This window comes from Scyliorhinus canicula, chromosome 24 (assembly GCF_902713615.1).
Source record: "Scyliorhinus canicula chromosome 24, sScyCan1.1, whole genome shotgun sequence".
Taxonomy (NCBI): Eukaryota; Metazoa; Chordata; class Chondrichthyes; order Carcharhiniformes; family Scyliorhinidae; genus Scyliorhinus; species Scyliorhinus canicula.
In genome coordinates, this window is record NC_052169.1 from 2,026,930 (window position 1) to 2,053,467 (window position 26,538).

The window sequence follows — 26,538 nt, forward strand, 5'->3', positions numbered from 1 at the left end:
CCCCACCCTCTGGGTGAAAGGTTTTCCTCACATCCCCTCTAACCCTCCCGCCCCTCACCTTAAATCTCTGCCCCCTGGTCACTGATCCCTCCACCAAGGGGAAAGGTTTCTTCCTGTCTATTCTATCTCTGCCCCTCAATTTTATACATTTCAATCCTGTCCCCCCTCAGCCTCCTCTGCTCCAAGGAAAACAATCCCAGTCTATCCAATCTCTCTCCATAACTAACACTCTCCAGCCCAGGCAACATCCTGGGTAAATCTCCTCTGCTCCCTTCCCAGTGGCTATCACATCCCTCCTATAATGTGGATTCCAGAACGGCCCACAATACTCTAGCTGTGGCCTAACCAACATTTTATACAGCTCCAGCATAACCTCCCTGCTCTGGGGGTGAATCTCTGAGCCCCGCGCCGGGCCGGAGAATCGCCGCAACTGTGCCCAACGCCGGCGCGCGATTCTCTGAGGTGCGGAGAATCGGCACCATTTGCGCCAGCGCGTTTGGCGGCGGCGCGGGCCGCTGGAATCGGCAGGGCCGCTGGAATCGGCAGGGCCGCTGGAATCGGCAGGGCCGCTGGAATCGGCAGGGCCGCTGATGCTCTGACCCAGATGGGCCGAGCGGCCCCGCCGATACGACAGAGTCCCGCCGGCGCCGTTCATCCCTGGTTGCTGCCGGCGGGAACGCTGCGGGAACGGTCGGGGGGGGCGGCCTGTGGGAGGGGGCGGGGGGGTCCTTCACCGGGGGGGGGGCCTCCGATGGGGTCTGGCCCGCGATCGACGCCCACCGATCGGCCGGCCGGCCTCCTCCTCCCCCCCCCCCCCCCGGGCCTACTTTCTTGCGCGGTCAGCCCCTGAAGCGACGCGCTGAAGAAGTCCCTCGCGCATGCGCGGGTTGGCACGGTCCAATTGCACATGCGCGGGTTGGCACGGCGGAGGCTGGAGTGGCGTGAACCACTCCAGCACCGTGCTGGCCCCCTGTGGAAGGGCATTCAAGCCGGTGCGAACACTTGGGCTCCGTATTGGAGAATCGCCCCCTCTATGCCTCGGCTAATAAAGGCAATGTTACCATCTGCCTTCTTACCCACTGTACCCACCTGCTCTGCTACCTTAAGGGACGGATATACATTCACACCAAGCTCCCTCTGATCCTCGGGGCTTCCCAGGGTCCTGCTTTATTCCCTTGCCTGCTACTCCTTAAATTCTGGCCTTTGCGAATCCCCAATTCCAATTGCTCCACCATTGGTGCCTAGACCTTCAGTTGCCTGGCCTTGGAAATCACTGTCCAAATCTCTCAGCTTCTTTATCCTATATGAGGGAGATTTTCAGTTGACCCCAGGTGGTGCCCTGTACCATTAATTCGGGGCTAATGGACAAAATCAGTGTCCGTTGAATCCCAGCGCTGGCTGACTGCTCTCACCTCTGAGTCACACACGTGTAGGTTCCAGTCCCACGTCCTGTGTTTGAATCAAATCCAGACTAACATTTGAGTGGAGTGCGGAGGGCGTGCGTCACTGTCAGGGGTGCCATCTTTTGAAAGACATTAGACAGGCACACTCTGAGGTGGAAGTTAAAGGTCCCGTGGCACAGTTTACAAAGCCAACACAGGAGGTTCAGCCAGTTACCCGGACATTATTACTCAACAGCAAAAAATCAGCTTTTCTGGTCTTTATCATATTGCCGTTTGTGGGATCTTGCTGTGTATAAAGGGGCTGCATCAGTGATTGCACTTCAAAAATACTTCATTGACAGTAAAGTGATTTACGATGTCCTGGGACTTTGGAAGGTTCGGAACAATCAAAAGTTTTTATTTTTCCCGTTCCCTGGTATCTTCCCCAAACTATTCACCGTATGTACTCCGAGCTTAGGCTGGAAGTTCGACCATGAAGACCGGCACATTCTGCTGCTGCCTCTACCCCATGTTCACAAAGAGTTCGTGTTTCACCACGTACCAGATTCCCGGCAACGATTTAGAAGGTGTGCTCAATGGCACAGTGGTTAGCACTGCTGCCTCACAGTGCCGGGGCCCAGGTTCGATTCCAACCTCGGGTGACGGAGCGGAGTCTGCACTTTCTCCCCGTGTCTGCGTGGGTTTCCTCCGGGTGCTCCGGTTTCCTTCCACAGTCCAAAGATGTGCAGGTTAGGTGGCTTGGCCGTGCTAAATTGCCCCTTAGGGTGGGGTTACAGGGCTGGGGTTGGCCTCGACTGGGTGCAGGCTCGATGGGCCTAATGGCCTCCTTCTGCATGTATCTGACTAACTCACACGTTTGACGAAATTAGAGTGAGTGAGATAGATAATGATGACGCGGAGAGAGACAAACTGAGAAACAGGAATGATAGAACGAGATTCACAGCAGGGGTGAAATGAAGAGCTATAAAACCGAGAGGCAGAGGGACGGAAGCAGAGGAAGAAAAGATCTTGGACCGGATTTCCCACCTCGCCAATTCCTTTCTACAGGCAACGGACCTTTGGCTGCTGCCACCGAAGCTGGGAGAGGAAAATCTCAGGAATAGTTTCAGAGAGACAGGTAAAGAAACAGAGAAAGAGGTAAAGAGAGATATTGAGATAGAAAGAGATTGAAAAAGAGAGACAGACAAATAGAGCAGGAAATATAGAACGGGTAAGGAGGCAGACATCCAACTGGAGTGAGGAAGAATCTAAATATAGAGAGAGAGTGAGAGAGGTGGAGGGAGAGGGAGGGACAGAGAGAGAAATAAATATATATATATATAGAGAAATAGAGAACAAAGTAATGGAGAGAGAAATAGAGAGAGGGAGATAGAGGAGATGGAGAAAGACATATATTAGATAGCAAGAGTGAGATAGAGAGAGGGAAATCAGAGAGTGAGATAGGATGGAAGAGGGAAAGAGGGAGAGGAGAGATACACGTAGATGAAAAGCAGGTACAAAGTGCCAGATTGTGCTATGTAACAGTAGATAGATTCAGAGACAGATACCCAACTCACATCTCACCAAACAGGGTGAGAAATCAATAGATGAATAGATGTAAAAACACACGTGATTGACGCTAATAGAGATTGATAACATTGATTCAGATGGAGGAGGACAGACAGGAATGGCTGGGAAATCAGAACTGATGGTGAATCTGCCAGCAGTGTGTCCGATTGCACATCACAGAAACTGCACTCACTGGATAGCGAGTGGAGAACAACATGGATCAGTATCTCTGAATGCAGGACCCTCCCTCACTGCCTGTGGGATTACAGGACCCTCCCTCACTGTCTGTGGGATTACAGGCCCCTCCCTCACTGCCTGTGGGATTACAGGACCCTCCCTCACTGTCTGTGGGATTACAGGACCCTCCCTCACTGCCTGTGGGATTACAGGACCCTCCCTCACTGCCTGTGGGATTACAGGACCCTCCCTCACTGTCTGTGGGATTACAGGACCCCCTCCCTCACTGTCTGTGGGATTACAGGACCCTCCCTCACTGTCTGTGCGATTACAGGACCCTCCCTCACTGCCTGTGGGATTACAGGACCCCCCCCCCTCACTGCCTGTGGGATTACAGGACCCTCCCTCACTGCCTGTGGGATTACAGGACCCTCCCTCACTGCCTGTGGGATTACAGGACCCTCCCTCACTGCCTGTGGGATTACAGGACCCTCCCTCACTGTCTGTGGGATTACAGGACCCCCTCCCTCACTGTCTGTGGGATTACAGGACCCTCCCTCACTGTCTGTGCGATTACAGGACCCTCCCCCTTACAGGACCCTCCCTCACTGTCTGTGGGATTACAGGACCCTCCCTCACTGTCTGTGCGATTACAGGACCCTCCCCCTTACAGGACCCTCCCTCACTGTCTGTGGGATTACAGGACCCTCCCTCACTATCTGTGCGATTACAGGACCCTCCCCCTTACAGGACCCTCCCTCACTGTCTGTGTGATTACAGGACCCTCCCTCACTGCCTGTGTGATTACAGGACCCTCCCTCACTGTCTGTGTGATTGCAGGACCCTCACCCTTACAGGACCCTCCCTCACTGCCTGTGGGATTACAGGACCCTCCCTCACTATATGTGCGATTACAGGACCCTCCCCCTTACAGGACCCTCCCTCACTGCCTGTGGGATTACAGGACCCTCCCTCACTGCCTGTGGGATTACAGGACCCTCCCCCTTACAGGACCCTCCCTCACTGTCTGTGTGATTGAATCACACCCATTATTAGTATTGACTCAAAAGGTCTAACTCTGAGTTTTTGCAATTCTCCTCCCTCTGTACAGGGTTTGTGTCTGTTCGTCTGCACCCAGTCCCTGAGCTGAGTGAGATCTCGCCCTATCCCCATTGACAAAAACCTGACTGCACAGGTATCAGGTCTGACACATGATTCTGCTCCCGTTCTCTGCACCAGTCTGGCCTCTCTGCTCTGTAAAGTTTAGTGAAAAGTTCCTGGTTGTGTCTGATTATGGAAGATAATAAGATGACACTCGGATCAACATCGTTGCACAAGGCAGCGCTCCAGATAATGCATTGGAATCACTGAATGGTTTGTTCATTTATAACTGCAGCAATGAATTGAGCAGCATTGGGTCTGAACAGATTCTATCAGATTTTAATTCAGTTTCTAACAATAAATCAATTATTAATTTGTTGCCTGCTCCATTAATCAAAGTGAAACTAATTGAATCAGTTGCTCTCGCTCATTTTCCCATCTGCCAATTTCTTGATGTATATTTGACGGTTTGGAAAAAGTCACAATTTCTGTATGATTTGACACACCGACTGAAGCATCTGTGAGATCGGCCCCTTCCCTCAGACACACCTTGCCCAAACAGGAGGAGGCCATTTAGCCCTTCGAACCCACTCCTATGAGGTTAAGGCTGATCTGAATCTCGCCTTTAACCCACCTGCTCTGATTCCTGAGTTAACAAAGATCTGTCCCTCTCGGTCTTGACAGCTCAGATTGTACCTCAGCACCCACAGCTTTTGGAAAGGGGGAGTGAGTTCCAGATTTCCACTCCCCTTTGTACGAGGAATGCTTCCTGACACGGCCCCGGAACGCCCTGGCTCTACTTTCTGATGCCCCTCCTTCCATAGGAAATGGCTTCTCTGGAATAACCCAGACAGCTCCCTTTCACATTGCAGAGAGCTCAGTCAGGGCACCCTTCAATCTCCAATATTCAGTGGAAGACGAGCTGATTTTATGATCTAAATCGGGGAGGGGTCTGTGATATCATGATGGAAGGTTCTGGAATCCATTGTTCCAGAGTCAGCCATCCCTCAACCATCCCTGGGCTGGTGAGGGGAGTGGATGGAAGGCTGTTGGGAGAGAGGGGGAAGGGAAAGAACGGAGTGGGGGGGGGGGGGGGGGGGAACAAGCGATTGGGGTAAGAGTAGAGGAGAGAGGCATAGGGACATAAGGCTTAGGGAAGGAAGAGGGGATGGTGGGAATGGGGAATCTGCTCAAATGCTTCAGCCATTGTGGTGTGGACCAGGTTTGATGGACCCGTTGATCTCTCTCAATTTGGGATGTTAGGTTGAGTTATGAGTGAGTGTTCTGCCTGTGGACTCCTAGAACAACAGGAATGCCAGCCTGGACAACCTTTCAGTGGGATCAGCACAAACAACAAATGTTAGTTTACATAGAATAGGGTAAACGCCTCAAAGGAGGACAAGGGCCAAGAACCTAAAGGGTTAAAAATCCAAGGGGGAAGATTCTACAAAAACTCATCATCAGGAAAAGGTCTTTGAAGGAAGCACCAACAAACCCAACAGGCTAGGCCTCAGGCTTAATATTATTTCCTTTGCTCCAATTTGCTCACTACCTCCTCAAGATTCAGCCGAAAATCCTTTTTAAACTCAGACGGCCTCAAATCCACTCGTGTTCCGATGGTTTAAACTCAGCTTCCAAACACATACCAGAAACACACCAGACACACACACACACCAGAAACACACCAAACACACACACATACCAGAAACACACCAGACACACACACACACCAGAAACACACCAAACACACACACACCACACACACACACCAGACACACACACACACCAGACACACACACCAGAAACACACAAACCAGACACACACACCAGAAACACACCAAACACACACACACACCAGACACACACACACACACCAGACAGACACACAGAAACACACACACACAGACACCCGACACACACATACCAGACACACGCACACACCACACACATGTGCGCACACACCAGACACACATACATAGACACACAGACACACACACACCAGACACACACCCACACCAGACACACACCCACACCAGACACACACACACACACCAGACACACACACACACACCAGACACACACAGCAGTAGTATCTTCCCGGAGGAGTATTCCTGGTGGTTTATTCGTGATAATATATTTCCAGAGTGGCATCTCCGTTATTGTATGCCCTGTACGGTATTCCTGGTAGGATATGCCAAGTACGGAATTCCCGGTATACATTCCCAGTACACACAGTCATACGTTTCTAGCAATGTATTTCAGGTGTAGCAGCATCCCCGATAGGGTAGTCCGAGTTCACACATCCCTGGGTGGCGATCCCAGTGTATCAGAGGAACAGGTTTGAATGAGCAGAATGGCCACACAGCTGAAGCAGTGAGTTTGCTGCAGCTGTTTGCAATGTGGCAGAAAGCTGCTGATTAAGATTCAGCACGTTTAATGAGACTTTCTGCAGGTTTGACTCTCCGAGTGGAATTAATTCTGGTCCATCTCCGTTTGTACATAATTGAGTGTTTTGTGTAGCACAGTCCCATCACATCGGAGGGTAATTTACTCAGGAAAAAAACAACACAGATCAGGCTTGGAATGAATATTCCGCTATTGTGTGACTTGCTGTGCCTGGCTTTGATTCCCGTCCCTGACTAACAACAAGGGTTCAACAGGCTTTCAATTCAATGTCCAATTCCTTCCAGTTCTCCTGAAGATTCTGATTCTTTCTGTGCACTGGCCAGCTGCTCCCTCAGCCAAGACCTGTTACCTCTGGGCCCAAGGTTGGGCCTTGTGAAATATCCACTCACGTCGCTCCCAACACCAGGGAGCAGAGGGATGCAGACCAATTGATTGTTTGCCTCGGGTAGACCAAGATTAACTGGACCTGCCTTCACTATTGCCCAGGCAGGGCCGGTGCTAGGAATTGCGAGCCCAATTAGAAAAGTGATGGCGGGGCCCCTACTCTACAAAAGTAAAAATTTATGTATGTTTATATTTTGTGTAGTATGCTCGTCTTTAACCAAAAAAAAACATTAAATGCTTGATATACTAAAATTTTGAAACTTACTTACCCGGGCGGAAGGATTTGGCGGCGCAGGGCTGAAGGATTTGTTGACGGTAATGCGGTGCGTTCCCCAAAAGTAAAAACTACCCTATAGTTCCTCTTAGAATAGAGAAAGGGCTTCAAACGGTAACTCTGTCGCCGCTGGCGCGGGGACCCCTTAAGGTGCGGGGCCCAATTTGATGAAATTGGTCAAATAGGCTTAAAACCGGCCCTGTGCCCAGGCCCGTACTTGGGGTTAAAGCTGGGGTCTTACTGCTTTGGGAGACGTCAGTAAGTTTATACTGAGCACAGTTAGCTTGTGGAGGGAATGGTTAATTCAGAGATATGTTAAAATACACAGGAGACTTTGCACAGAAACAAACCGCTCAGCAAAGCCACTCACTTCCAGCATCGGCTCTTCTACTGAGCAAATAGTCCAAATCATGTTTACCCATCCTTCTTAGGTCTCTCACCCCCCCCCCCCCCCCACCCCAAATTGGGCAGTTTTTACTTGGAACTACCACAAGCATGATGGGTAAATCCCCAGAGCTGGACCTTGCGCTAAACTAATTTCACACGCAGATCTAAGAGGTTTCTCGGTGTTCATCACAGTGAAAATCTTCCCACTCACTGACACGTGTGTCAAAGCAGAAACGTTTGGTTAAAAATGAAGCTCCTTTCTTGATCCATCAAACTGATCAAACTGTTGGAAGGTGTGAGTGCGTCACTCGCCCACTTTATCCGGTTTATGCCGGGTACACACGCGAAGATTACGGGAGCACCGTTGACGCCTTCGGCTGGCTGGAATCATGTATGTTCACATGTACCAGAGCTGACACTGAGACACACACACGTACCGTACAGTCCCAGGCGGGAGCAAATGTTCCTCTTTACATAATATACACAACCTGACCCCCCCACACCGTGTCCAAATCCCCAGCCCCAATCTTTGACCCCATGCCCTGTCCAATCCTTGACCCCCCTCCCCCCCAACCCCCCTGTAACAATACAGATATTGTATGGGAGATAAAGGGTTAACAATTTCATGTACATACTTCTGCCCACCAGATGGTGATCAAGAGCAGTCACACATATATATCACGTGAAGCCCGGGATTCTGGGAGAAGGTGTTTAGGTGTGAGAGAGATTTGTTGTGTATTTGAGAGTTCTGTAGTTAGAAATATAATATAGTTTATTTCAGCAACCTCGTACCTAGGAATACGTTCGAATCATGGGCTGGATTCCCTGTTTTTGGGACTATGTCCCCATGCCGTTGTAAAAACTGTGACCTTTCACGGCTGAAAAACTGGCATGAAAGGGTCACATATTCAATGCCCTGCAGGGGGCTCCCAGGGTCCCAGCGTGAATCTAGTAGCTTTAGCTGCAGATACGAGCCCCTGCACTTCCGGGTCAGAGGCCGCGCATGCGCACGGCAGCGGCCTCCAGCGGCCGCGTTGTGCTCCACGGCCGACTCAGCCCACCGAGCTGGACCTCCCAAATAGTGCCCCGAATCGGCCGTGAGCCCGACCTTGGTCCAGCCGTCCACAAATAGTCCGGTCCCATTTTAGACCTGCCCTGTCGTCCGATCGGCCCGCCCCCTGAACCATGGTGGCCGCGGACCGAGTCCGCAGTCACCACACGAGTATCTGGAACGGCAGGACCACATTAGGCCCACGCCGTCAGGGCTTGGGCCAGTCGGGGGTGGAGAATGACGGGGCCAGCCTCCAGCCACGGCTGCAGGTACGGGATACGCGGAGAAGAGTTTGCCGCTTTTCGGGACCTGGAGCGCCCGTCTCGATTCCGTGCGCGGAGATGGATTCTCCGCCCCGGCATCAGATGCGATTTCGGCGTCGGAGTGCAGAGAATCCAGCCCCTTATTTAAATAGTGTTAATAAATCAACTTTGTTAATTACCTTTGCTTGATGCTCTTTGTTCAACACTACACATTCCCGACGTCCAGACAAAGAAAACTGAGGACATCACACCTCACTACGCACAAAAATTCCTTTCCTGGAATTAAAGTGGGAGGGAGGGATCAATGCCGGCTCTGGATTGGCCATTTCAGAATCACTACCCAAAAGTCTTCTTTCAAGAAGACGGAAATGTAGGCACGGAAGCCAATCCCTTCGCCCCCTCTGATAGAAAGGTCAACAGTTATTACATTATTTACAAGTTTATTATATGCTTTACAGCTCCCAGTGCACATGGGCCTCTCACATCCACAACACAAAGAGGAGTTTGCTTTGATGGTCTCAGATATAAAAGGCCAAAATCAGACGTGAACAGAGAGTGAAGATTAAGGGATGTTGCCGAGCGCCCTGGGATCACAACAGTCACCAAAGCAGAATTCCATTCCTGAGCAAGTTGATTTTTTAAAAAGTAAATTCTAAGGCTACTTTGAAGAGGAATGCACGTGTGTGTGTGTGTGTGAGCTTGCAGAGATCTCTGTCAGATCTGCAGATGTACTGAATATGAAACATTAAAGGATCAGCTCTCTACATGTGAATGATGAAGGATCGGCAGACGCACACAACAACCCCCACCCCTTGATAAAGAGTTCAAGGTTTTCCTCAAGGTTTAACAATATTAATTCAATAAGGAAAATTAATTAAGATTTTATAAGCAAAGACAAACTCCAAACCGTTGCCTACATCCTCTCTATGTTTCAATCAAGACTCCCTTCACTTTGTCTATTATTATACATTCCTCATGCTCAGGATCTCAAACTTGTCCAACTGCTCCCCTCTCCTTCCCAAACTCACCGACCTCTCAATCAAACTCATCTTCTGCTGTCCTAGAGCTGGGCCTTTTGCCTGGTAACACTGATCCTGGGCCTTTTGCCTGGTAACACTGATCCTGGGCCTTTTGCCTGGTAACACTGATCCTGGGCCCTTCCCCTGGTAACCCTGACCCTGGGCCCTTCCCCTGGTAACCCTGACCGTGGGCCCTTCCCTTGGTAACTCTGTCCCTGGGCCCTTCCCCTGGTTACCCTGACCCTGGGCCCTTCCCCTCGTAACCCTGACCCTGGGCCCTTCCCCTGGTAACCGTGACGCTGGGCCCTTCTCCTGGTAACTCTGACCCTGGGCCCTTCCCCTGGTAACCCTGACCCTGGGCCCTTCCCCTGGTAACCCTGACCGTGGGCCCTTCCCCTCGTAACCCTGACCCTGGGCCCTTCCCCTGGTAACCCTGACCGTGGGCCCTTCCCCTGGTAACTCTGACCCTGGGCCCTTCCCCTGGTAACCCTGACCGTGGGCCCTTCCCCTGGTAACCCCACACCCTGGGCCCTTCCCCTGGTAACCCTGACCCTGGGCCCTTCCCCTGGTAACCCTGACCGTGGGCCCTTCCCCTGGTAATCCTGACCCTGGGCCCTTCCCCTGGTAACCCTGACCGTGGGCCCTTCCCCTGGTAACCCCACACCCTGGGCCCTTCCCCTGGTAACCCTGACCCTGGGCCCTTCCCCTGGTAACCCTGACCGTGGGCCCTTCCCCTGGTAACCCCACACCCTGGGCCCTTCCCCTGGTAACCCCACACCCTGGGCCCTTCCCCTGGTAACCCTGACCCTGGGCCCTTCCCCTGGTAACTCTGACCCTGGGCCCTTCCCCTGGTAACCCTGACCCTGGGCCCTTCCCCTGGTAACCCTGACCCTGGGCCCTTCCCCTGGTAACCGTAACGCTGGGCCCTTCCCCTGGTAACCCCACACCCTGGGCCCTTCCCCTGGTAACCCTGACCCTGGGCCCTTCCCCTGGTAACCCCACACCCTGGGCCCTTCCCCTGGTAACCCTGACCCTGGGCCCTTCCCCTGGTAACCCTGCATCCTGGGCCCTTCCCCTGGTAACCCTGACCCTGGGCCTTTCCCCTGGAAACCCCACACCCTGGGCCCTTCCCCTGGTAACCCTGACCCTGGGCCCTTCCCCTGGTAACCCTGACCGTGGGCCCTTCCCCTGGTAACCCTGACCCTGGGCCCTTCCCCTGGTAACCCTGACCCTGGGCCCTTCCCCTGGTAACCCTGACCCTGGGCCCTTCCCCTGGTTACCCTGACCCTGGGCCCTTCCCCTGGTAACCCTGACCCTGGGCCCTTCCCCTGGTAACCCTGACCCTGGGAACCCTGACCCTGGGCCGTTCCCCTGGTAACCCTGCATCCTGGGCCCTTCCCTTGGTAACCCTGCATTCTGGGCCCTTCCCTTGGTAACCCTGACCGTGGGCCTTTCACCTAGTAACCCTGCATCCTGGGCTCTTACCCTGGAAACCCCACACCCTGGGCCCTTTTGTTTGTTTGTACATTTTGTTTGTTCAAATAAACCTTTGTTCTTATTTTGCTCAGTGTGGACTGCCCGTGTCCTGATTAAACCTCGTATTACATTGCTTTTCTGTCAGAGATTATTCAAAGTGTTTTTAGTAACTGTTCAAACATGAATTTGTAACATTCTTTGAAATCTCTCAATAAATCTGGCACAATATCCAAATCATTAACAATATGCATTCCGACTCCTCTCTTTATGGACAAAATTCTCCGACCCCCCGCAGGGTTGGAGAATCGCCCGGTGCTGCCGAAGATCCCGCCCCCACCATGGCAGAAATTCTCCGCCACTGGGGAATTGGCGGGGGGCGGAATCACCCCACGCCAATCGCCGAGCCCCCTGCGGCCATTCTCCGGCCCGCGATGGGCCGTAGTCCCGCCGCTGGGAGGCCTATCCCGCCGACGAGGTTTGAACCACCTCTGGTGGCGGCTGGATTGGCGGCGCGAGCGGGCCCCGGGGGGTGTCCCCACGGTGGCCAGGCCCACATGGTGGAGGCAGTGGCGGCGGGGGAAGAGAATCCCCCAGCGCGCATGCGCCGGTGGTGAAGTCAGCGGTAGCTGCCGCTGACGTCACCACCGGCGCATGCACGAACCGGCGAAGGCCCTTTGGCCAGCCCCGGCGCCGGGCAGCGGGCGTCAAAGGCAGCTGGTGCCGATTTTGGTGCCAGTCGGTGTGGTGCCAACCGCCCCGGCGCGGGCCTAGCCCCCAATGGTGCGGAGAATTCCACACCCTTGGGGAAGCCCGACGCCGGAGTTGTTGGCACCACTCCGCTACGCCGGTACCCACCGCCCTGTCGGGTAGGGGAGAATCCCGCCCTATATTTCTAACTGATATTCAGTCACTCAGCTGTCTGTATGGTTCAGCAGCTCCTTATTTCAATGTCGCTTAAGAACATAAGAAGCTAGGAGCAGGAGTAGGCCATCTGGCCCCTCGAGCCTGCTCCGCCATTCAATGAGATCATGGCTGATCTTTTGTGGACTCAGCTCCACTTTCAGGCCCGAACACCATGGGCGCGATTCTCCGCTGCCCACGACGGGTCGGAGAATAGCGGGAGGGCGTCCCCGACATTTTTCCCGCCCTCCCGCTATTCTCTCACCCCCTACGGCCGCCCCAGACACGAATCGCTGCTCCCCGTTTTTTACGGCGAACAGCGATTCTCCCCAGGCCGATGGGCCGGGTGCCCAGGCCTTTACGGCCGTTTTTATGGCAGCAAACACACCTGCTTGCTGCCGTCGTAAAAACGACCGTAACATGCCCGTTCTGGGCATCCAGGGCCCCGATTGGCACGGCAGTACCACGGCCGTACCAAGGGGGGCATGGGCCCGCGATCGGTAGGCACCGATCGCGGGCAGTGCGTCCGTAACGGACGCACTCTTTCTCCCTCCGCCGCCCCGCAGGATCAGTCCGCGGGGCGGCCGAGGGAGATGACAGCCCCGCGCATGCGCGAGTTGGAGCCGTCCAATCCGCACGTGCGCGGCTGAGGTCATTGTGCGCGTCAGCCGGCTTGACGCTTGGCGGGCGGACTTAGCGACGGTCGCTAAGGCCGCGATGCCGTGGTTCACGGGGCCCCGCTGCTAGCCCCGCCCCCGGGGGGGAGAATCGGGTCCCGGGAGGGGGCACGGAGGTTGCCGTGAAACACGGCCAGTTTCACGGCAGCCTTTACGACTTGCCGCATTTGCGGAGAATCGTGCCCCATAACCCTTAATCCCTTTATTCTTCAAAAAACTATCTATCTTTATCTTAAAAACATTTAATGAAGGAGCCTCAACTGCTTCACAGGGCAAGGAATTCCATAGATTCACAACCCTTTGGGTGAAGAAGTTCCTCCTAAACTCAGTCCTAGGGCAGCACGGTGGCACAATGGTTAGCATTGCTGCCTACGGCGCTGAGGTCCCGGGTTCGAATCCCGGCCCTGGGTCACTGTCTGTGAGGAGTTTGCACATTCTCCCTGTGTCTGCGTGGGTTTCGCCCCCACAACCCAAAGATGTGCAGGTTAGGTGGATTGGCCACATTAAATTGCCCCTTAATTGGAAAAAATAATTGGGTACTCTAAAATTTATTTAAAAAAAAACTCAGTCCTAAATCTACTTCCCCTTATTTTGAGGCTATGCCCCCTAGTTCTGCTGTCACCCGCCAGTGGAAACAACCTGCCCGCATCTATCTTATCTATTCCCTTCATAATTTTATATGTTTCTATAAGATCCCCCCTCATCCTTCTAAATTCCAACGAGAACAGTCCCAGTCTACTCAACCTCTCCTCATAATCCAACCCCTTCAGCTCTGGGATTAACCTAATGAATCTCCTCTGCACACCCTCCAGTGCCAGTACGTCCTTTCTCAGGTAAGGAGACCAAAACTGAACACAATACTCCAGGTGTGGCCTCACTAACACCTTATACAATTGCAACATAACCTCCCTAGTCTTAAACTCCATCCCTCTAGCAATGAAGGACAAAATTCCATTTGCCTTCTTAATCACCTGTTGCACCTATAAACCAACTTTTTGCAACTCTTGCACTAGCACACCCAGGTCTCTCTGCACAGCGGCATGTTTTAATATTTTATCATTTAAATAATAATCCCTTTTGCTGTTATTCCTACCAAAATGGATAACCTCACATTTGTCAACATTGTTATTCATCTGCCAGACCCTAGCCCATTCACTTAACCTATCCAAATCCCTCTGCAGATTTCCAGTATCCTCTGAACTTTTCGCTTTCCCACTCATCATAGTGTCATCTGCAAACTTGGACACATTGCCCTTGGTCCCCAACTCCAAATCATCTATGTAAATTGGAACAATTATGGGCCCAACACTGATTCCTGAAGGACACCACTAGCTACTGATCGCCAACCAGAGAAACACCCATTAATCCCCACTCTTTGCTTTCTATTAATTAACCAATCCTCTATCCATGCTACTACTTTACCCTTAATGCCATGCATCTTTATCTTATGTAGCAGTCATTGAAACGGTCATTGCCTGGCACTTGTGTGGCTTGAATGTAACTTGCCACTTGTCAGCCCCAAGCCTGGAATATCGTTCAGGTCTTGCTGCATTTGGACATGGACTGCTTCATTATCTGTGAATAATACTGAACATTGTTCAGTCATCAGCAAACATCCCCACTTCTGGCCATTTGATAGAAGGAAGGTCATTGATGAAGCAGCTGAAGATGATATGCGTCTATGTTGTGAGTGTGTTGTCTGTTTATCTCGAATGGCTCAAATATGTGTTTATGTTTAGCTCCGAGTCAGATTTATTCTGGGGCTTTTTGTTCTTGGTTAGTGCATTCCAGACAGTCAACACAGATTAGAGTTACTGACATAAACGTCCCCTAACATTCACATCTCAGTCTGTATCCATTATTTCTATTAGCCGTACAAAGTCCTCCCAGTATGCGAGCAGATGCCCCATCTCTGTCCTTGTACCTCATGTGAAGATAACACACAGAACATTAAACATGTTGGCAAAGTGACCCCTGGCTAATGAGTGATGGGAAAGTGCAGAGAGTTCAGAGCTGGACATGGTAACACTGAGGGAAATAGCATTGGACGCAGCACGCCTTCAGAGGAGAATGAAAGATTAATGGCTTGTGTTTTGCTCGACCAAAGTCCTTTGGGTCCTGAAATATTAATGACAATTAATATGTGGAGAGGCAGGAGAGAGAGAGGGTAATTTTCAATGACAGTCGGTCCAGCCCTGTCAACAGCAGTGACCAAATAAGTTATTAAAAACAGCAGAATATTCGACAAAATGGATTTTGGTATAAAGAGCGATTAGAGAGCAACTTGTCTCCAGGGAGCTCCAGGGACACAGTAACTGCTGTGTAACTTGCAATGCCTGCAGTGACTTTACAGGAGACACATGCAGCCATGCGGGACAGAGCAGAGACAGCCAAGCTGGTCAAGATGCAGCTTTCAGGAACAAGAGTTGGCACCAACATCTACTGCTTCCCACTTTAATGCTCAGTTCAAAAACAAAAGACCAAGCTTTCATTTCCACAGCACCGACCACATCCTTACTACATGTCGCTACCACACCGTACACTGGACTTCTGAAGCAAGTGTTTCAACTCCAAACTCAGTCACAGCAGGAGGTTCCCAGGATCACAGCGGAAATGTTTCAGGGAGGTTCTGGAAGCTTTCTTGAAAAGGTCAAACGACCCAACCCATCCACGAGAGACCCTGGCTTGTGACCAACCATGAATGAGGAGGTTTATTCAGGAAGGCACCAAACACCAACAAGAGTGTTTGTCGGGAATGTGCAGAGGTGAAGGCAAGGCGTCCACAACACCAAACAGCCCATCTACCCGGCCCTACATGTATCACCTACCCTGCATGTGACAGAGTCAGCAGATCACACATCACAGAACCCATCAAACCAGAGTGGAAGAAAATCATCCTCAATCCTTTCTGTATTCTGCTTTCTGTTATTTTCAATACCGACTACTTCAAAGTCACTCAAGTGTGAGGAGAGATGAATGGAAAGCAATTAACTCTATTTGAAGTGGTCCAGGAGCTGTCAATCAAAGTTTGATGTTTATAAACATTGTGGGACATTCAACAGCTGACCACTTCAATGTTACTCAAGTGCGAAAGCAGATGAATGGCACAATGCTGACAGCTGGGTGTGTGGAATAAGTCACTCACAGCCCAGTAAAATAAATTTCACAAAGAAATGGATGAAAGGCTTGCAGGTCAAAGATCTGAGGGGGTTCAAACCCAGCTGACTGGTTTTCTCGTTCCAGGAATTGACAGGCGCTGCTTCCTCTGTCTCAGTCAGCAGATATCATAGAATCATAAAATTTACAGTGCAGAAGGAGGCCATTCAGCCCATCGAGTCTGCACTGGTCCTTGAAAAGACCACCCTACTCAAGCCCCATGCCTCCACACTATCCCCCTTTATCCCCGTAACCCCATCTAACCGTTTTTGGACACTAAGGGCAATTTAGAATGACCAATCCACCTAACCCGCACATCTTTGGACTGTGGGAGGAAACCGGAGCACCCGGAGGAAACCCACGCACACACGGGGAGACCGTGCAAACTCCGCACAGACAGTGCCCCAACGGGGAATCGAACCTGGCACCCTGGAGCTGTGAAGCAACCGTGCTAACCACTATGCTACCATGCTGCTGTCAGATTTATTACACAGGGGAGTTTTAAAGCCGCATTTTGGGGGGAGGGGGTCTATTTAGCGGATCTCTTTAATTAGGGGGCTCCAGGGGAGTTTCTTTAAATTAGGCGGTCTTTGGGGGAGTCTCTTTAATTAGAGTGTCTCTGGTAGGAGTCTCTGGTGGGGGGTGGAGGGTAGTTCTGGTGGGCATGGAGTGGGCAGATCTTGCATTGTGAGGGGGAAGGTGGCCCTCCGATGGACCTTGGGCAATGTTTTGATTTTAAAATTCACTCATTTTCAAATCTCTATGGCCTTGTCCCATCCAACCTTTGGAATTCCTGTAACCTCTATAATCTTTGTAACCTCTGCAATCATTGTAACCTCTATAAACTCTATAATTTTTTTAACCTCTGTAAACTCTATAATCTTTGTAACCTCTGTAATCTCTGCAATTTCCCTAATATCTGTAACCTCTGTAATCTTTGTAACCACTGTAATCTCTGCAACCGCTCTAATCTCAGTAACCTCTGTAATCTCTGTAATCTCCGTAACCTCTCTAATATCTGTAACCTCTCTAATCTCCGTAACCTCTCTAATATCTGTAACCTCTGTAATCTCCGTAAACTCTGTTACCTCCGTAACCTCTGTAATCTCCATAACCTCTCTAATCTCCGTAACCTCTCTAATCTCCGTAACCTCTCTAATCTCCGTAACCTCTCTAATATCTGTAACCTCTCTAATCTCCGTAACCTTTCTAATATCTGTAACCTCTCTAATCTCCGTAACCTCTCTAATCTCCGTAACCTCTCTAATCTCAGTAACCTCTGTAATCTCTGTAATCTCCGTAACCTCTCTAATATCTGTAACCTCTCTAATCTCGGTAACCTCTCTAATATCTGTAACCTCTGTAATCTCCATAAACTCTGTTACCTCCGTAACCTCTGTAATCTCCGTAACCTCTCTAATCTCCGTAACCTCTCTAATCTCCGTAACCTCTCTAATATCTGTAACCTCTCTAATCTCCGTAACCTCTCTAATCTCCGTAACCTCTCTAATCTCCGTAACCTCTCTAATCTCCGTAACCTCTCTAATATCTGTAACCTCTCTAATCTCCGTAACCTCTCTAATCTCCGTAACCTCTCTAATCTCCGTAATCTCTTTAACCTCCATAACCTCTATAATTTCTGTAATGTCTGTAACCTCTGTAACCTCCGTAATCTCTGTAACCTCTCTAATCTCTGTAATCTCTGTAATCTCTGTAATCTCTGCAATCTCTGTAATCTCTGTAACCTCCTTAACCTCCGTAACCTCTCTAATCTCCGTAATCTCTGTAACCTCTGTAATCTCTGTAATCTCTGTAATCTCTGCAATCTCTGTAATCTCTGCAATCTCTGTAATCTCTGTAACCTCTGTAACCTCCTTAACCTCTGTAACCTCTCTAATCTCCGTAACCTCTAATCTCCGTAACCTCTCTAATCTCCGTAACCTCTGTAACCTCCTTAACCTCTGTAGCCTCTGTAATCTCCGTAATCTCTGTAATCTCTGCAACCTGTCTAATATCTGTAACCTCCTTAACCTCCGTAGCCTCTGTAACCTCCGTAGCCTCTGTAACCTCATACAGCCCCACTTCCCTCCCATAATATTGCCCTCTTGAGTGTACTGACTCTAATCACTCCACCCCTCGTGGCCCTGCCTTCACTTCCCAGTGTCCCGGGCTCTGGCATTCATTGCTTCCCGAAACCTCACTGCCTCTCAATCTCTCTCTTCTTATATCTCTTTGACTAAACTGTTGGTCACCTGGTTTAACATCTCCTCATGTGACTCAATGTCAATGATTGCTTGATGACGATTCCTGTGAGGTACCTTGGGACATTTTACGATATAAAAGGGATTGTATAAATATAGTAATTGTTATTATTTGTTAGCTCTTCAACCAAAATGACATATTTCACGATAGAAACAATATGCTCACATTTCCTTTATCTCACCATTTCCCAAAGCTAACTGATTATTTATCCTTCAAGTCGACAAATAGACACTCTGGTTTGGATATCTCGATCAATACGATGAATAAAAAGTGACCATAAAGCAGAAAGACTGTTCAACAATCCCTTTCTGAAAGGTCACAGCATGTATGTTGATAAAGATCTGGTAGGATGTTTGTATTTGAACTGAGTGCTCTGGTCACGCCCTCAGATATCAGAGAAACCAACCCTGTTGCCTCGTGACTTGTGTGAGCGAAACCGCTTTTTAAAATAAATTTAGAGTAACCAATTATTTTTTTTTTCTAATTAAGGGGCAATTTAGCATGGCCAATCCGCCTACCCTGCACATCTTTGGGTTGTGGGGGTGAGACCCACACAGACACGGGGAGAATGTGCAAACGCCACACGGACAGTGACCCAGAGCCGGGATTCGAACCCGGGTCCTCAGTGCTGTAGTCCCAGTGCTAACCACTGTGCCACATGCCGCCCACCTGAAGCAGCTTTTTAACTCTGGACTCAGCTGCCAAACTCCGAAAGAACTTTGAACCCTGCGATAATGGCAGCACTTGAAACCGACCCAGTTGAGCATGAGATAGATATTGCGTCACTGCCCGGTGTCAAGGTCCCTCATTTAAATGAGCATAAACGTCACTACACAAGAATGTCTTTCTGTAAGAAAGGGAAGGCAAAATTCATTTCTCACAATTTCCACGGGCAGTTATCAGAAGTGCACAGCACACACAGGCAGACAATGGACCCACTGTCAGCCGGAGATAACTTTGTACCAAAAATTGTTGCATTACATTTTCAAATGGAAAAAGCTCCGATTTGGTAATCTGCTCCGAAAGCAGCAACACTCGCTATCGAGACAGGGCCAGGAACAATCCCGCTACAACACTGCTTCCCATTCCAATCTGCTCACCTTTGATCTGTTTAATGTAATGGGAAGTTCACTCACATAATATTGTGAGTGTAATTTAAACGCTCAACACCTTTGGGTCCCGTAGTGTTTATCTGAAGCAGGGGAATTATTGTCACTTTAGCAAGTGGTTGTAGCACCATCACAAAGGCTTGTTCATCGTCCATGGAAACCTTCGACAGGAAGAGGGAGCTACATCAACATTGCACACAGCGAGAATAATTACATCCGGCCAGCAGACACTGAGGCCCTTCAAATATCAGGCGCTGGGGAGGCGACGCACCTCTGGTCAAGATGCAAGTCTATAAAGTGTGAAATTATGATAAATGTACAGAACTGTAAGGGTTAATGTCATGTCCAAATCAACCACTAGAGGGAGCTAGGTGCAGAACTATATAAGGCATCAATGCTAAGCCTTGTGGGTGAGAGCTTGAGGAGAAAGCTGGAAGAGAGACTGTAGGAAAGGCAGTGCGAGTGAGAGCAGATCATAGTTATTGTAATAGTGTAGAGATTAGTAGTAGATGAGTGTAGATTGTAAGTTTATTATCAACTGTGTATTATATAGGAGTAAGTGTCGATTCCAATTAAGTAGTGTTAATAAATCTATAGCTTTGTTCAATATAAAAGCTATTTGTGATCTTTCTGAACACTACATCAATCATCCTCGGGTAAGAACCACAAAGACACCACATCAAGAACGTGTTTAAAATGTAAAAAGTGGACAAGGGAGGAGCTTAGGAAGAGCTTGTGTGAGGGCTGGACAAGCACCACTCTGATGTGAACGGGATTGACTGGGAAAAGGTCATATCCGTCGAAATTCGATATAATGCGAGAAAATAGATGGCAATTGGCCCATGAATATCTTGTTGACTGAATGAGGCGTGGTGGGGCGGAGGCCGACCATTAACGCCAAATCGTCCCCGCCACACGAGCCTCCTCCTCACCCATCTCCCCATCTTGGGTTTCTGAGGAGGAACCTTTGGAAATATCAGTTATAGCTGACCAAACATTTGCCTCTCCAATCCTGGGGGGGGGCGGGGGGGGGGGGGGGGGGGGGGGGGGGGGGGGTATGCACGTGGTGTGGGGCATCCTCATCTGGCGAGAGATAGAAATAAGACTGAAGCGATGCAGAGACATATTGCACAGACCTAAACAAATTAGTGTGGGAATCACATCCTGGATCAAATGTTTCGGATGGGAATGACTGCAGCAAAGGAGGGGGAGAAACAGGTTGAACATGTTCTATAAAATACGGAGAAGGATTGACAGGAACCTGGTGCCTTCCGACAGAATACTTGGTCACCATCCACACAAACTACAAAGAACATTTCTTTCCAGAGCAGGGTAACACCAACCTTTCCACCCCCACCTCCCCTCCCACAAGGGCAGTCTCGCACTGGAACAAATGTTCAAAGGAAATAGTCAGGGGCTCAGCACTCGGAATCTTCCAAGCCCACCTTTGGATTATTTCCGTTCTCATGCCTGGTTTACCGACTCCACCCAGAGAAACGTTGGGGGAAGACGGATGGTGGTCTGCGATGTCGGCAGAGCTGGAAGCAGAAACAGGAGCCTCTCAGCCTTTCAGCCCATCTTCCACTTCCCTTCTATCTCATGTACTCACCGAGTTCCCCCCACACTTCCGAAATCACCCCGGGCGGCATCCTGTGATCCTGAGGCTAAGTGTTGACGCCGTCGGAAATGCCGTCGCCTTTCTCAACGGCGTCAATACAGCCTCGGGATCAGCAATTCTGGCCTCTCCAGGGGGCCAGCTGCTGATCTTGGCATGAACCGGGCGCCATGGGGTCCCAGCGAAGTGGCACCAGCGCCAACGTGCGCATGCGCAATGGCTCAGAGAGGCTGGCCCACTGATCGGTGGGCCCCGATCGCAGGCCAGGCCACATCGGAGGCCCACCCACGGGGTCGGAGCCCCCCTCACCCCCCACAGGCTGCCCCAGGACCCTTCCATACCGAGGCCCTGCCGGCTGAGGGCAGGTGTGAAAGGTGCCGGGTTCTTTACGATGGCCGCTCGGCCCATCCCGGGCCGAGTATCTCTGCGGAGAATCGCGTGCCGGTGTCGGGGCAGCGTGGCACCATTCGCACCAGTCGCGGGGATTCTCCAGCCCGGGCCTGGGCTGAGAGAATCCCCCCCCCCCCCCCCCCCAGCTTTTTTGCCCCAACCGCATTGTGTGGGATACAGATCTCCCCGCCCCTCAATAACTCAGATTTCTCACAGTGCTCCTTCCAGCCACTGAGGTGCTTATTGAAGGGCAGTCACTGTTGTAGGAAACGCAGCAGCCAATTTGCACACAGCAAGATCCCACACACAGCAATGTGCGAGCGGTCAGATAACCTCTGTGTGTGATGGTGATTGAGGGACAGGGCAGGAGAGTGGGGAGAATTCTCCTGCTCTCCTTCCAGATCATGCTGTGGGATCTGGAGTCTTTTACACCCCCCCCCCCCCCAACAGCGAGAGGGGGGCTTCAGCTTTAAGCCCTGCCCCCCCCCACCCCCAGGCACTGTAGCAGTTTCAGAATTCCAGAGGCTAATAGCTTTTCTCTATCGCCTCCCTGGGCAGGTTTTAATTTCTGGCTACTTAATCTTCCGCTGACTGCGTTTGAGAAAAGCAGCATAAACACCAAATGAAATATCAGCAAACACAGGCTGCTCCAAATGGTGCATGAATTATCTGAACAGGACAGAATCCAGATTAAATCAGCTCAAAGCAGGAGGCTCCGAATTAGACGCCAATATTCACACCGTGGTCCCACCAGAGACCTTTCAAAGGTCAGAATGCCTGCTTTGGCTTCTTAATCTAATATTTGTCACACTCCTCGATAAAGTTCTGTGATAACAGCTGGAGGATTTAATCAAATGGTCAGTAATCATCCTCAACCCATTCTAACCACCCACCATAAAGAAAAGGGAGCTGTGATGGAGCTGGATTGTCATCATTTCCAATGGAGACAGCGGCAGAGCAGTAGCTCTCTGTTATTCCCGTCTCTCGATGCATTGCACCATTCAGCCTGACATTAAAATGTCAAACCAGACCCGTTGTGTCTTTTGATATCAACAAATCTGTCTTTGTCTGAAAGATTCGAAAGCGCCCCTTGTTTTCACACACAGCCAGGATCGAGCGATGGGTTTAAAAGCTACTCCGCACGCCCACCACTCTTGGCCGATAGATTAAAAAAAATAAAGAAGTTGGAAGTCAATATTGAGCAGAATAGACTGAGCGCTGGTGGATGCAGGTCCAGCACAGAGCAGGCAGGTTAAGGGGAGGTTTGATAGAGGTGTTCAAATTCCTGGAAGGGTTTTTGATGCAGTAAAATTACGAGGAATTATTCCCGGCGACTGGCTAACCAGACGGATCAAATTTAAGAATAAAAGATACAAGGACCAGATGGAAGATGAGATTGTTTTTGAGACAGCGATCTGGAATGTGTTATGTGAAAGAACGGTGGACATAGATTCAATAAGAATGTTCTTAAAGGGAGTCGGATAGATATTGGAAGAGGAAATGTTTGTTGGGCTGTAGGGAGTGAGCAGGAGAATGAGACATATTGGGCGAGTCAGCATACATACAGAGGGCCAAATGGCCTCCTTTTGTGAGGTAACACTCCATGGTCTGATAGTCACACACAAGAGGATCCACTGGGTGAGAGCTAAACAGAAGGATGAATTTGCCCTTATTAACTGCCCTGCTCCGAACCTCTCCAATCTTATTCAGAGAGAGGTGGAGATTTCAGGAACTGTGCATCCTGGGATTTTTCATTCTTCATTTAGTTTTGTTTCAAATTGAGGAGAAATCAGAATCTTCACACAATCGACGCAAAACCCTTTCTTGCCCCACACACCACTCACATCGGGGAACACTGGGCACCATTCACATCGGGGAACACTGGGCACCATTCACATCGGGGAACACTGGGCACCATTCACATCGGGGAACACTGGGCACCATTCACATCGGGGAACACTGGGCACCATTCACATCGGGGAACACTGGGCACCATTCACATCGGGGAACACTGGGCACCATTCACATCGGGGAGCACTGGGCACCATTCACATCGGGGAACACTGGGCACCATTCACATCGGGGAACACTGGGCACCATTCACATCGGGGAACACTGGGCACCATTCACATCGGGGAACACTGGGCACCATTCACATCGGGGAACACTGGGCACCCCTCACATCGGGGAACACTGGGCACCCCTCACATCGGGGAACACTGGGCACTATTCACATCGGGGAACACTGGGCACCATTCACATCGGGGAACACTGGGCACCATTCACATCGGGGAACACTGGGCACCATTCACATCGGGGAACACTGGGCACCATTCACATCGGGGAACACTGGGCACCATTCACATCGGGGAACACTGGGCACCCCTCACATCGGGGAACACTGGGCACCCCTCACATCGGGGAACACTGGGCACCATTCACATCGGGGAACACTGGGCACCATTCACATCGGGGAACACTGGGCACCATTCACATCGGGGAACACTGGGCACCATTCACATCGGGGAACACTGGGCACCATTCACATCGGGGAACACTGGGCACCATTCACATCGGGGACACTGGGCACCATTCACATCGGGGAACACTGGGCACCATTCACATCGGGGAACACTGGGTACAACTCACATCGGGGAACACTGGGCACCATTCACATCGGGGAACACTGGGCACCATTCACATCGGGGAACACTGGGTACCATTCACATCGGGGAACACTGGGCACCATTCACATTGGGGACCACTGGGCACCATTCACATCGGGGACACTGGGCACCATTCACATCGGGGAACACTGGGCACCATTCACATCGGGGTACACTGGGCACCATTCACATCGGGGAACACTGGACACCATTCACATCGGGGAACACTGGGCACCATTCACATCAGGGAACACTGGGCACCATTCACATCGGGGAACACTGGGCACCATTCACATCGGGGAACACTGGGCATCCCTCACATCGGGGAACACTGGGCACCATTCACATCGGGGAACACTGGGCACCATTCACATCGGGGAACACTGGGCACCATTCACATCGGGGAACACTGGGTACAACTCACATCGGGGAACACTGGACACCATTCACATCGGGGAACACTGGGCACCATTCACATCGGGGAACACTGGGCACCATTCACATCGGGGAACACTGGGCACCATTCACATCGGGGAACACTGGGCACCATTCACATCGGGGAACACTGGGCACCATTCACATCGGGGAACACTGGGTACAACTCACATTGGGGACCACTGGGCACCATTCACATCGGGGACACTGGGCACCATTCACATCGGGGAACACTGGGCACCATTCACATCGGGGAACACTGGGCACCATTCACATCGGGGAACACTGGGCACCCCTCACATCGGGGAACACTGGGCACCATTCACATCGGGGAACACTGGGCACCATTCACATCGGAGACACTGGGCACCATTCACATCGGGGAACACTGGGCACCATTCACATCGGGGAACACTGGGCACCATTCACATTGGGGAACACTGGGCAACACTCACATCGGGGACACTGGGCACCATTCACATCGGGGAACACTGGGCACCATTCACATCGGGGAACACTGGGCACCCCTCACATTGGGGAACACTGGGCACCATTCACATCGGGGAACACTGGGCAACACTCACATCGGGGACACTGGGCACCATTCACATCGGGGAACACTGGGCACCATTCACATCGGGGAACACTGGGCACCCCTCACATTGGGGAACACTGGGCACCATTCACATCGGGGAACACTGGGCACCCCTCACATCGGGGAACACTGGGCACCATTCACATCGGGGAACACTGGGCACCATTCACATCGGGGAACACTGGGCACCATTCACATCGGGGTACACTGGGCACCATTCACATCGGGGAACACTGGGCACCATTCACATCGGAGACACTGGGCACCATTCACATCGGGGAACACTGGGCACCATTCACATCGGGGAACACTGGGCACCATTCACATCGGGGAACACTGGGCACCATTCACATCGGGGAACACTGGGCAACACTCACATCGGGGACACTGGGCACCATTCACATCGGGGAACACTGGGCACCATTCACATCGGGGAACACTGGGCACCATTCACATCGGGGAACACTGGGCACCATTCACATCGGGGAACACTGGGCACCATTCACATCGGGGAACACTGGGCAACACTCACATCGGGGAACACTGGGCACCATTCACATCGGGGAACACTGGGCACCATTCACATCGGGGAACACTGGGCACCATTCACATCGGGGACACTGGGCACCATTCACATCGGGGAACACTGGGCACCATTCACATCGGGGAACACTGGGCACCATTCACATCGGGGACACTGGGCACCTACAGAAAAATACCAAAGCAGCTGCTGACAGTCTTCACAAACCAATCTCCTTGTAATTTGTCCCAATTTAAAGGCTGGTCAACAGTGGTAATTTATAGATGCACAAAGATGGACATTACTAACTGAGCACAACAATAAAGACCTGCATTTCTATGACACCTTTCAGCACCTCAGGATCCCAAAGCGTTTCACAGAATTTAAAGTTGTTTTGAAATGCCGTCACTATTGAAATTCACTCTCCCTCTTTTTCTTTTTCTCTCCAACTCTTCTCTCTCTCTCTGGTAGCCACAGTATTTGTATGCTGATCCAGTCCAATTTCTGGTCAATGGTAACCCCCAGGATGTTGAATGTGGGGGATTCAGCGATGGTAATGCCATTGAATGTCAAGGGGCAGTGGTTAGATCCTCTCTTGTAGGAGATGGTCATTGCCTGGCACTTGTGTGGCACGAATGTAACTTGTCACTTGTCAGCCCCAAGCCTGGATATTATCCAGGTCTTGCTGCATTTGGACAGGGACTGCTTCATTATTTAAGGAGTT

General features: G+C 51.0%; 1 protein-coding gene across 5 annotated transcripts in view; it reads right to left on the minus strand.

The window, feature by feature from the left end:
• The window catches only part of LOC119956828 (leucine-rich repeat and immunoglobulin-like domain-containing nogo receptor-interacting protein 1), a 505,354-nt gene that overhangs the window by 55,235 nt on the left and 423,581 nt on the right, over window positions 1–26,538 (minus strand). Inside the window, exon 1 of one of the 5 annotated variants that reach the window (XM_038784298.1) lies at window positions 8,316–8,338. The exons of the other annotated variants lie outside the window; for them this stretch is intronic. The gene's annotated coding sequence lies outside the window, so the exon portion shown is untranslated. Of the gene's footprint in view, window positions 1–8,315; window positions 8,339–26,538 lie in introns of those variants that run through there. 5 annotated transcript variants of the gene reach the window in all.